Below are 11802 nucleotides of genomic sequence, written 5' to 3'. Positions count from 1 at the left end.
GTGCCCATATATACACACCCACACACACTATTTTAAACTTTAATTGACTGGCTCTGAATTAATTATTGTCAGTTAATTGTTTTTTTTTGCTAAACTCCCTGGACATGAACTATAAATGACACCTTTGAAAAGTGTGCGTCATAGTATCATGTATCAGTACTCTCACATGGTGTATAAGAGAGCGAGGCTGGGAAAGAGTCTTGCCTCTGGCTCTGACTGTTATATTGGAACTTTTGTACTCTTTGTGCTTCATCTGCATAGGGTAAATCGTTTTAATAGAGGATTTAAACTCCTCTGATAATGCCAATAATGCCAAAACATTCAGAGAGGTTACTGTATGAAGGAGGTGTTTTAATATTCCTGCTGAAATTATAACATATTTAATCACAATGACAATGCTTAAGATGGGCAAGAAAGGCTGGAGGAAGAGAAGGATGATTATCATGAAACTCTAAAAGCAGGGATCTGTGTCAAACACACACTCTGCAGGAGATTAAAAACTTCAAAACCACAATACTGGGTAAAGGATGCAGCTTTTGAGTAAATCCTGTCTTTTAGTTTATTTTTATTAACTTAGTACCTGTCCCCTCCACCCATTTGGCCTCCTGCCTGCCAGCCAGGACACAGTCAATGATATGTGGTAAATGGAGCAGAAGTACAAACACTGCAATCTGCTCATTTGTCCTGAGAAAGCTGTCCGACCTCTGTGAAAAACGCAGTGATCCACTGTTCCACCCTTCCATTATGGCCAGTCACTCTCACACCACATGACTGCTTGGATGGAGGGAGGGAGAGGAAGAGAGAGAGAAGTTTGGCTATGAGAGAAAGTCAGAGGAGAATAGAGATGTGACAGACCTCTTGCTCGACTCACCGGTGAGAATATCATGACACACACACACACACACACACACACACACACACACACACACACACACACACACACACACACACACACACACACACACACACACACACACACACACACAAACACTTAATCCAAAGGAGACTTGAAGGACCAGACCGTGCATAAATATACACATCTCCACTTCATGGGTGTGCCCCTGTATTTTTCATTAGAAGAATGAGAACAACAAAGACTTTAACAGCTCATAAATATAAATCCCTCTGGATAGAATCTCAAACCTCCTGTTCCCTGCTGAGCGTCATAGTCGCATAAACAAGAGACAGAGAAACAAAAAGAAAGAAGGAAGGAAAGAAAGAACGACAGAAAGAAGAAAAGGGAGAAAGATGGGAAAAGAAAGACAGGAGCAAATAGAGAGAGAGAGAAAGAGATCAGAGTTTGTCTGAAAAACACAACCAATGGATGTCAGGGCAGAGGGAGCTGTGCTCGTCCCTGTTTCCATGGCAACCCAAATGTGCTGTCGTTGCAGTGACGCCAGTTGGGAGCATTGCGTTGCGGCCGTGCTGATATGAGCCACACGTGCCAATGTCCAGCTGACAGCACTGAGCATACGCCCGTGTCTATTCATAGCACCTATAAGTGACACTCGGGATGGACACAAACAGCCCAGAGTGTGGCCCAAGGAGGCCAGGTGCCCAAAACTGAGAGGGTGCCGGCCCAGGATTGGACAGCACCCCTTTATGGAGGTGGATGGATGCATGGAGAGGTTGAGGGATGAACTCATAGTAGGGGTTATGTCATCCTTTCTCTGATCTCTGTCCACACTGACAAAGTGATATCTGGCCCCTCAGTCATCACAAATAATTGCACAAATCCCTGCTTTTTGGAGGTCTCTAAACATATACGCACATGCAGAAATTTGTCATGAGGGGTCAAACAACATTTGTTTAAGGCCCAATGGTTCAGGGTTTAAGTTCAGCTTTATTTGGGGCAAGGTCCAAGTCAGATGCAAAAAAGTAGCATATGAAAATGCACAACATACTGAAATATAGACAACATAAGAACATGGTGCAGAAAACATACTAAACTTAGCACAAAAAGTAAGGAAATTTGTGTTTGGTAGATTATTTCTCTTTGGTAATAATGCTTTTTGGTAATAAAAAATAAATCTTAAACCGTTGGAAAGCCTGTTTAGTTCCCTTTCAAATAGTGCCCCATTTGTAAGGAACATGCATTTGGGTTGTGCCCATGAAGAATTTGCCAAATCTTCTCTGCCATTGTCAAACAGGTTATTTTGGTGTTGCTACTGACACTTGTTTTGAGGCTTGCCATCATTGGAGGCAATCTCAATGCAGAGAGATATAGAGATGAGATTCTACAACCAGTGGCAATCCCATATCTCCACAGTCTGGGATTGAACTCTATCCTCCAAGATGACAACGCTCGCCCCCACAGGGCGGGGTTTATCAGAGACTACCTCCAGAATGTGCGCAACCCACATACTCAACGCTGCTGCTCATCCCATGTTCCTTACAAATTACCATGGGTACCATTTGAAAGGGAACTAAACAGGCTTTCCAACGGTATAAGATTTATTGCCAAAAAGCATTGTTACCACAGAGAAATAATCTACCAAACACAAATTTCCTTACTTTTTGTGCTAAGTTTATATATGATGGTATCGCAGAAAAAATAAAAATACATAGCACCAATCTAGGAAGTATTAAAGCAGATAAGGAGGGTGTTGTAGAGTTTAAGGGGAGGGTTTTTCCAAACTGCCAGTTCCTGGAATAACAGTTTAGTGACCTGTAGTTGATTATTATTTAGGACTCTAATGACCCACCACTTCCTAACTCGGCAGAACACTGGGGTAAGAGATGGTTGTGCTTTCTCTGTGTATGACTCAAAGTCATTACTTCATTTTAGTCATATTTCCTGTTTTGTTCTGGGATGTGTAATTGAAAAAGATTAACATACAAAGTATTTTTCTTCTACGTGTTCTTGTCTTTTGTCTTCAGAATCATGTTTTGAATCAAATTAAATCAGCTTACATTTAATTGTGTGTAAATATAAACATCAAAAATATGGAGAGCAACTTACATTTTAATGCCCCTCCTCCCTTCAAAGCAGAGACTCAATGTACGAATAAAAGTAGAAAGAACTGTTCTTCTGACAAGATGCCAAAAATAATGCTACACTCACTCAAAATGTAACAGTAAGTACATTATTTTTTCTGACATGCACACAAAGTATTTAAATAATTTTGTATTTAAAAGAAATTTGATTTAAAACATATCCATTTTCTCTTGAGACTGTGGCTCAAATCAACTGGAAAATCTCATGAAATAATTGTTTACAAATCAATAACCATGCCACAAAGTGAAGTCGTAATCATCTTTCTGAGCACGGCTGAATATGATGCCAATTTACCTTCACACCACACAAATGTGGTACAGTTGGCAAGAGGGCTGGAAACACCAAGTCAGTGCCTCCTTTGTGAGCGATTGTTCAAGCTCAATTGATACTTCTGTGACACTGCTTTGTCTGAGAGATCAGGCAGAAGAATAGCAGAGGCTCTGAGGCGAAGAAAGGCCCATTGTGGTCAGTCAGTGTCCAAAGTTCGATGGCTGGTGTCGAAGGCCATTGTGACTCCTAACATGCCACAGTGGAGGTACAGAGTTGCTGAGTGAAATCGATCTGAGCGGGGACAAAGATCGCTGTTTTGTGTGCATGCGCTTGTATGTGTATTTGTATGTGTGAGTCTGTGCTGTGTGCTGTGTTTGTTTGTCGAAATTCAGCCGACGCAGGCCTTTCACTCCCCTGGGATCAGCAGTTTGCCCTCTCAGGAGAGAGACTGACAGAGAGAGGGGTGAACCATGTGGACGCCCCCATTATGCCCCTATTGTGCCCATGTGGCTGCATCAATAGTGCTATAGCAGAGGCCACTGGCAGTGGAAAAGTGCTGTACAAGACACTTTGAGATAAAGGTCCATTACACCTGTGTGCTGCATGAAGAAGAGAGGGGACAAAGGGCCTAATGAGAGCAGAGAAGTGGACAGACTGAATACACCCAGTCACATGACCGTCAGTGTGTCATACTGAATGTCAGCAGAACGCAGTAAACAAAGTTTGTAGAATTGAAATTAGGCATATTTTTTTTTTTAGCATTCACAGTAGTAGTTCATCTCAACGGTATCCATTTGATGGTTACAGCAGGATGTCCCACCACCCGTCTATACTAGTGTGTGTGCATCTGCGTGTACGTGTGATGAATCCTCCGTGCCTGCTGGCTACAGCCTGAGGATGGTTGCCTAGGACTTGCATGCACGCAAGTGAGATCAGAGCAAGCCTGGGCAGGTCGCTTCATTCCCTTCACAGGACAATGGCTATTTCAGACGCTTGGCTGAGCAGGAGTCTTAGAGAATCTTTGAGACACAGGAGGCCTCTCACAGCCCCAGCCTGACATTTATGTTTTTGCCAAGTTCAAGACAGAGTACATGCATACACAGAGAACAGCATTCTTTTTTTTTTTTTTTAGAAAGGCTAATGGAGGCTAATGCTAAAATGCTTTTCTGACAGCTCAAATAAAAAGGTTGACACTGAGGCCTGAATTAGAGTGCTGATTTTTTCTTGTGTCATTTTGTACATTACGTCCTGTTCCTGCCTGTTTCTAAGTGGAAAATGAATACTTTGTAATTTGATTAGATCTCCATAACTGAGTTCAGCAAAACCTTGAAAACACCAAAAGAGTCTATAAGCTTCACACAAGCTGTCTGGCTGTTGTTAGAACGTGATGACTGCAGAAGTCGCTCCATTCAAAGGGACCCAAAGGAACCCATACAGAAGGATGTTGTGTACTGCTGTCATGAGGCTGACACTGTTCCAGAGGAGATGCTGGGGTTTTACTGGGCATCTCCTGGGTATCAGTGTCAGAAGAGCCAATTAGGAATGTGTTCAAAACAATTAATCTTCTTGAATTTCTAAAATGTCTATATCTTGATTAGACTAAGCACAAGCTGGGAAACCAGTGGTGATTTTAGACCCTTTTTAGGGGGGCTCAAGACCCCCTAAATTTCATCTTAGCTCCCCTAAAAATTATAATAAAAACAAATTCTATTCTAATTTTTTTTTTTTAAATCAATTTTAGTGCTTCAAGTTAGAGTTCTCAAAGTTGTCTGTTAGTGACAGAGGACAAACAATTACAGGTTCAAAGGGCTTAATATCCTGTGTCGCTGTCACTAATGCTATGCACCTGTAACCCAGTCAAGGAAAGTTTTATTTTTTATTTAGTTATTGTTTACATCTCATTATCAATTAATTTGATTCTGGTAGTCCATAAAGGGACTTCCGTAGTTTTTTCACATGTTCAATATTTTACATTTATCCTCTGTTATAAAAAATAAATACATTTGTTGCTATCCAGTGAAATTACTGATTTAGCAGGGAGGGGGGACGTGTCACATTCTCATTAGGGGCTGAGCCCCCCTAAAGGTCTGATCCTAGAATCGCCCCTGTGGGAAACTAAACTGTCTGAATAACAGTCAGAACACACATCATTTCTAGTTATACTGGTACACCACAGTATCTGAACTGAACAATGGCTGTGGGCAGCATCCTCCCTGAGAAGGGTGGTGACCTACTGTACTATACAATAGCATTTTTCTAGACTTGAACATCCGCCCAAATAGATTAAAAATGAAATGAGTGGGTAGTTTTAAGAATAAAAAAAAGGTATGGAAATGCTGTTACGCAACCTTGCACAAACAGGCAGGTTCGGCAAGTGGACATGGTGAAGTCAGCAGTGTGGCTGACCGAGCAAGTAGGACCTGCTTTCAAGCTATAGAGGCGCTGAGCACCAGCCCATCTGAAGTGCTCTTGAGCAACATCACAACATCTTCCTGTAAATTTTCACACTATATTATGTACACATGTGTAATGATATTACAGTATATTAAGTGTTACATTATATTGTGGATAAGGCAGCTAGTAACAATTATTGTTGAGTAAGCCTACGAATATTTTCTTGATTAATCGATTCATTATTTGGTCAATAAAATGTCAGACAGCTATCACAGTTTCCCAAAGCCTAGAGCCTAAGGGGATGTCTTCAAATGTCTTGTTTTGTCCAACCAAAACTTAAAGATATTTTGTTTACCATCATAGTAGACTAAGAAAACAAGTGAATATTCACATTTAAGATAGTGGAAACAATAAATATTTGGCATTTTTGATTGATTGATTATCAAAATGTTCCATCACTAATCAATGAATTGTTTTCAAGCTTTAATTAAAAAGTTTAAAACATACACAGGTCGACTAATATAATGAAATTTAGCCTACTAATTACGTTACATTATTGCATAAAGCCTAAGCCATAATGTAGGTCTACATGTAGATAGCCGATACTGTAGCAGGCAGCTGCCACATTTCTGATCAAAAACACATGCTTGTAGTATCTGAAAAATCAAGGTTTTCATTCTTCTGAAAAATGACTTTTCAATTTCTTAAGATGATATGAGTCATAAAGTGCTACAAATATACTATACAATTCCTAATTAGAATATGAGACGCACACATAGTATGAGGCATATGTGGCACATGAGTCCCAAAATGATATCATAACCATTTTATATGTCCCTATAGGAATATGATGGATCTTCTACTAACTCCTTGCTGTGCGCACTGCCTGGCCTGGAGGCTGGCACTCTGTCTACTTTATGAATGGATGGGTGTGACACTGGTGACTAGCAATGAGGCTGTCGTCACTGCGCTCGTTGATTGGCGCTGGCGTGCAGCGGCTGAAGGCTGGTCTAAAGTGAGACATAACTGGGCTCTGCCACGGCATGGGAGAGACAACGAGAGAAGGAAAGGGGAGGAGAGGAAAGAGAGAGAGAGAGAGAGAGAGAGAGAGAGAGAGAGAGAGAGAGAGAGAGAGAGAGAGAGAGACAGCAGCGTCAGCCCACTCCCCAGCGAGGACTAAACTTCTGGCGAGAAATTTGGTGAGACAGGGGACTATAGCATAAAAACATGGGTGCGGTAGAATAAACGGCAAACTGACTTTTATTTTAGGATGTGTTATTTTTTTTTTAACATTAGAAGTAATAATAATATTAGCCTAATAAATATAAATAATTAGAGATGAGGTGAGATCAGACAGATGCGATAAGGATGCAATGCATGCGAGCTGATAGAAAATCGTGGGGAAATCCCTCGTGCATCTGTGATGTAAGGTCAGAGTCGAATCATTATTTAAGAAAAACAGACTCATCCAGTCATACCGAGCAAGCTCTGCTGTGTAAAAACAAACAGACAGACAAAAGAAAGTCGTGGTAAGGGCTCCCTCCTCCATGTGCTCCCTCCTTGTAGGTGTGACAGAAACAACAAAGGGACGTGGAAAAAGCTCGCATCAGGACCACAGGCGGACAACAGCCCAGACAGATCACAGAGCACAATTGCGGGGGCCCGCAAACAAGAGCATGTCTGCTGCTTTTTTTGCAATATGCAGCAGTCTTCATGTAGCCTAATTACATTCCTCCTGGCGTCTCTCGGCTGCAACAGTCGGGAGTCTTTTTCTTCTGTCAGTCCTGTCAGATCTTCAACAAACAAACGCATTTAGAAGCGAAGCCGATAATTTGACGACGTTCAAGTCCAGGCTGGGACGGAGCAAGTGTTAAAACATGTGAGTTATGATTAGATGTTATCATACAGAGATGAATGCTCTGAAGTGATGCCTAGTGTGTTTGTGCCTTGCAGGAGAAGCAAGAGACGAGCGCTTCCCTGAATAAACTGAAAGGAAAAGAGCAGCGGAGAGGTGTGAACTGAAAGTGGACGTCGAGGGGAAAGACACCTGAACTGATTCCAGAGGTGAATGTCTTTTGAAGGTAGGAGGCACGGGAATCATTGCCCTGTGTTTTAACTTGTAATGCTTGCAACAAAATGGTCTACAGCGCAGACCACATGTGGAGAGATAAGCTAAGGATTGCATAACGGTACAGATAGTTTGGGTTGTTCACAGTTTTAGCACTTATGGACCAACCATAGGTTGAACTTGCCTGATTTTTTGTAACTTCGGACAGAATTTGTTAACATGTTTGGGAGCTAAGACCCTAAAAAAACGCATGCTTAGACCATGATACAAACTAAAGTGTATGAACTCAATTAGGGTGTGTCACTTTAAGTCAACCCAAGGCAAAAATCTGCACATGTGACTTCTGACCTAAAGGGGCAGTTTTATTTTATGGCAAGTCAATCTTAATTGCCTTATATGCTTTTGTTCTTAATTCTTTTTAAAGTATAGAGATATTGAGTTAAAAATGACTACTCACAAAATGATATTCCAAAGATATCATACAATGTTACAGTGAGGAAAGATAGTGGCCTGGGGATAAATATGTTTTAGAAAAAGCCAATACACATGACTTTTTATAAAAATCAATGAGGATGTGATACTATACAGTATGCAGTCAATATTATAAGGGTTCTTTTAGAACAATGATACCAAAATACTTAAATTGCCACAATCTTAATACCATCTCACTGTAAGTACCTCACACTCCGCGTATTTCCCTGTGGGGATATTTAATAAAAGGTTGGCTAAGCCCAGGTCAGCTTTATACTACTATAATCAGGTTCTCTTTTGCGATACAGTAAACAATCAGTGAGTTAGTCTGTGCTTCGCAAAAGTTTAGTTTGCTTGGCTTGGTTCCAGAATCAGATATCTCCACCACCTGCAGCCTGGATGAGTGAGTCCAGATTGAAGGCATAGCTGAGGCGTGGAGTCACTCAGGGTCCACAGAGCCAAACAGTGGCTACTGTAAGCCAAAGAACACAAAGGCCAAAGCATGGGAGGACACTTGGTATCTCTGACTATGGCTCAAACAGCATCCATTATCAGCTCCACCAGCAATGCCCACAAGAATTTTTTTTGTTCCTTCCTTCCTCTTCATTTTTCTGACACTGTAAGCACAGAACAGATGGTGGGTGTGAGGGGATGGTCTGATAGAGTTGACATCAGTTCCTCCGCTCTGTCCCACTCTTCTGTGTTTTTCTATCAACTGTGGAATTTGAACCATTCTTCCTTTGGGGTGAGGCCTGTTCCTCTGTCTGCCCCTACTCAAAAGAATAGGGTTGTCTCCAGAGGGGGCTGTGAGCGAGTGTGTGTGTGTGTGTGTGTGTGTGTGTGTGTGTGTGTGTGTGTGTGTGTGTAACTGGGGCTTTCCAGGAGAGTTGCACACCAAACATTCCTGGCTGCTGGATGGCCATCCAGCAGGCCAAGTCCACACAGCTGGGAGTCATAGAAGAAGCTGTGTCTTTGTGTGAGTTTAGCAATATCGCTCACACACATTCGGTCACATGCACACACCTGCTGACACACAGAAACATACACATTCAGAGTCTGCTTCGAGCCCACACCTACCCTCAACTGGATCTGGAATGACTGGAGGCTGTGAGATGTGTGCTCGGGAAGGTTTGTATTGTTTGTATGTGCATGCATGTATGGCTGCATACTGTAAATGTACGCAAGGATGTGGAGTTGTGATTATTAAAATGCTCCAGCGATCCTTATTAGATTTCTCAAATGCACATTTTTGGATGCCAACACAGGCATTCACACTTATAAAAGGAAAAAAAAACTAAACTAACAGAGACTCACAGTCACTGTACAACAGTGTCTTCTTCTCTTACCAGCACCACATGATGTTTGTCCTCTTAAGTACGTTTTGGAGAGAGAGAAAAATCATGGTGGGGGGAGAGAGAGAGAGAGAGAGGGAGAGAGAGAGAGAGAGAGAGAGAGAAGCAAGTGATTGTGTTGGTGATGGCAACTGTGCAGTTTGTTTCTCTCTTGTTGGCTGCCTCTTTGGTTTTTTTTTTAAACAGGGTGTCAGTGAGCAAAGAATGTGTATGCAAGAGCAGAAAGCAGAGCAAGATAGCAATGAAAAAGTTAAGGAACATAGGCCTTGTGTGCTGGGAGAAGAGAAGCTCAAGAGAAGAGAGAAGAAGAGAAGTAGATTGTTTGAAAATGAATAAGAGAGAAAATGAGCTGTGGAGAGTAGAATGGAGGAAAAAGGAGTGCAGATCCTGAGGAAGAGGGACACGAAGGGGTTTTGGCTGAGGGGAAACTAGAGCAGAGCAGGCTGAGGGAGTGAGAAAGAGAGCAAGTGAGAGAGAGAGTATGTCAGGCGCTAGACTGACTGTAAACATGCTAAAACCTCACATCTTCCCACCCGCATGTTTAAATAGAAAAGCAAATTGTGAAGAAAGGATTTAAATAGAAAAAATAAATTAAATAGAAACAGTTACCCTTCCTCCTTCTTAAAGAAAGCGCTTTGTTAGCTTCTCAGAGCAAAAAAAAACCTCAACTCTTTCACAACCAATTCCACACTCTTTTGAACATCTGTCTTAACTTCCTCTTATGTGATCATCCGCTGCCCTGTTTCACTAACACTATCTACTTTTACTGTATGGTTGCAAGAGTGAGTGTGATTAGTTTTATAGTCCTCTGCAGCTGGTTTGAATTACAGTGAACAAACAAATGTCATCATTACTTTGGTCCATTTAACAATCACAGCAATATTACAGTAATATGAATTCAAATAACATGCATATAAAACACACCTTTAAAAGTCCAGACAGCTCATGTGTGAGGGAATGAGCTGTTTTGTGTGTGGTGAGAGACTTGGATAAGAAGGTGTCGTGTTGTCAGCGAGGACAGGACAGGGCAGGGTCGGACCAAGAGGGCAAGTGGAGAAAAGAGAGCCAGTTCATTTCAGGGAGGGAGTCTTCGACCATTCGTGGCCGCTCAGATAGCTCCGGGCTGGGCTGAGGCCAGGGTCTGACAGGGCGTTGTGGCTAGAGATCTAGAATGGCTGCACTGATAGGTGGGTGTATTACCCACACTCTCACTGTTAACAGAAAATGGGGAAAGAGTTCTGGGCCGAAGGTTTTTACAAAGCTTCATTTTTAGTCAATGCTTTCAGAATGTAATTAATGAACAGAATCACACAATTTCATTTTTGTATGTCATAATAGTTCCTTAAATCAACCCCAAAAAGTCAACTTTACTGGTTATTTCTTAGTGTCACTTTCTGTCCTTCAGGTTCTGTGTCTTTTTCTGTCCACCGTCACCTGTAGGAAACTTTGCCTGCTCACATGTTCGACGTTGTGTGGCTTCAAAATGACAGATTACCACAGGCCTGAGATAAGACAGGGTCAGGATCAAGGTCAGCTAGCATTCCAGCTGCTTTAAAGGTCCCATGACATGGTGCTCTTTGGATGCTTTTATATAGGCCTTAGTGGTCCCCTAATACTGTATATGAAGTCTCTTTCCCGAAATTCAGCCTTGGTGCAGAATTACAGCCACTAGAGCCAGTCCCACAATGAGCTTTCCTTAGGATGTGCCACTTCTGTGTCTGTAGCTATTGAGGAGGAGAGAGGGGGGGGGGCAAGGTGGAGAGTGGGGGTGTGGCCTTGACCAACTGCCACTTTGCTCGTTTGCAAGCCATGATGCCTCTCTCTCATGGGTGGGCCAAATTCTCTGGGTGGGCAAAGCAGAGAAAGGGGAGGTAACCTTGCTCCTTTTGAGGTCATAAGGAGCAGATTCCAGATCAGCCCATCTGAGCTTTCATTTTCTCAAAGGCAGAGCAGGATACCCAGGGCTTGGTTTACACCTATTACCATTTCTATCCAATGGGGGACCATAGGCAGGCTGGGGGAATGCATATTCATGTTAAAAAAGTGAAATTTTCATGCCATGGGACCTTTAAAATTTTGAGGCTGCTTTAAAATGGTTGGTGGATTGACTGGGCATTTCCTTCCTTTACCAAATCTATGCACCCTCCTGAATACATGTTTGTGAGTACTTGCACGTGTGTTCAGAAAGAGACAGCATGTTATGCCACAGACACCAAGAGGCACAGATTGGTTGCTTGGCTGTAGCTCCT

At 42.2% G+C, this 11802-nt stretch overlaps 1 protein-coding gene and 1 long non-coding RNA gene across 8 annotated transcripts in view; one reads left to right on the top strand and one right to left on the bottom strand.

Annotated features, from left to right (window-relative positions):
* Positions 1-363: 363 nt before the first annotated feature.
* Positions 364-3671, bottom strand: LOC118494647. The gene is made up of 2 exons (XR_004896775.1): positions 3293-3671; positions 364-771 (listed from the first exon to the last, which is right to left on the bottom strand). It is a non-coding gene; the product is annotated as an uncharacterized LOC118494647 (long non-coding RNA).
* A 2964-nt stretch (positions 3672-6635) lies between these two features.
* The window catches only part of rhobtb4 (Rho related BTB domain containing 4), a 45118-nt gene continuing 39951 nt past the window's right edge, over positions 6636-11802 (top strand). The window contains exons 1-3 of one of the 7 annotated variants that reach the window (XM_035994188.1): positions 6719-6861; positions 7229-7541; positions 7616-7726. The gene's annotated coding sequence lies outside the window, so the exon portion shown is untranslated. Of the gene's footprint in view, positions 6862-7228; positions 7542-7587; positions 7744-11802 lie in introns of all 7 variants that reach the window. The other 6 variants (XM_031309071.2, XM_035994195.1, XM_031309075.2 and 3 more) reach the window with 6 other exon arrangements.

The sequence above is a fragment of the Sander lucioperca genome, chromosome 2, assembly GCF_008315115.2.
Source record: "Sander lucioperca isolate FBNREF2018 chromosome 2, SLUC_FBN_1.2, whole genome shotgun sequence".
In the NCBI taxonomy this organism is placed as follows: Eukaryota; Metazoa; Chordata; class Actinopteri; order Perciformes; family Percidae; genus Sander; species Sander lucioperca.
The sequence above is the reverse complement of the archived record's forward strand: the minus strand, read 5'-3'. Positions and strand labels throughout refer to the sequence as shown.